Source organism: Triticum aestivum, chromosome 3B, assembly GCF_018294505.1.
Source record: "Triticum aestivum cultivar Chinese Spring chromosome 3B, IWGSC CS RefSeq v2.1, whole genome shotgun sequence".
In the NCBI taxonomy this organism is placed as follows: Eukaryota; Viridiplantae; Streptophyta; class Magnoliopsida; order Poales; family Poaceae; genus Triticum; species Triticum aestivum.
The window spans coordinates 810,994,815-810,995,807 of record NC_057801.1 but is presented as its reverse complement, the minus strand read 5'-3'; positions in this window follow the sequence as shown (position 1 = coordinate 810,995,807).

Here is a 993-nt window from a genome sequence, read left to right as displayed (position 1 = left end):
GAAGAGGGGAAACGGTCGCGTCGGATCTACACGGACGGGATCTTGCTGTGGGCTTGGCCCGGATGTTGCTCCCAGGTGTTCCTATGGGATGACCTAACACAACCTGGTTTAGAGGTCCACTGGTGAAAGCCCGTCCGTGGAAGATCAAAGGGCTAGATCTCGTGGTCAACCACTGAAGGGTTAGGCGGGACGGGGGCCCTGGGGGTAGCAATGCCACCGGAGCGTCGTACCGGGGCCTCATACATGCGGGGTGGTGTGGTGGTATGTTTGAAGAGGCGGCACACGTATCCGTGGTGTGTCCCTCCTCACGGACGGCGGTGACACAGTAGTAGACGTTCTGCGGTAACGGTGCGGCGTGAATATTATTAAATACTCGGAGCGCGATAAAATCATGAGTTTTTACACGACGTGGGCACATGTGCTATAGGACTGATGGTAATTTTCCATAATTTTTGGTGATGGAGAAGTATATGAACACTTCCCTCTACGCGGATTGCTCTTCGCGTGTCTACGACTGTGGCCGGCGGCCTCCGGGGAAAGAATGCCGCCAATCTTGCGTACGGGGCCTCTCACAACTCTGGAAGTGTTGTGGCGGTTGCAAACGCCCGGCAAGCATCTCCGGGGTGTGGCCCCCCTCACAGACGGCGCCGCCGTCGGCACCTGGAGGGGGAAACGGACGCGTCGGGTCTACACGGAGGGGATCTTGCTGTGGGTTTGGCCCGGATGTTGCTCACAGGTGTCCCTATTGGCTGACCTAACACAACCGAGGGTGGGGGGAGAGGTCCACCGGTCAAAGCCCGTCCGTGGAAAGTCAACGGGCTAGATCTCGTGGACAACTGCTCCAGGGTTAGGCTAGACGGGGGCCATGGGGGGTAGTAATGCCACAGGAGCATCGCACCGGGCCCTCATACATGCGGTGTGGTGTGGTGCCATGTCTGAAGAGGCAGCATGCGTCTCCGAGATGTGGCCACCCTCACGGACGGTGCCACCGCT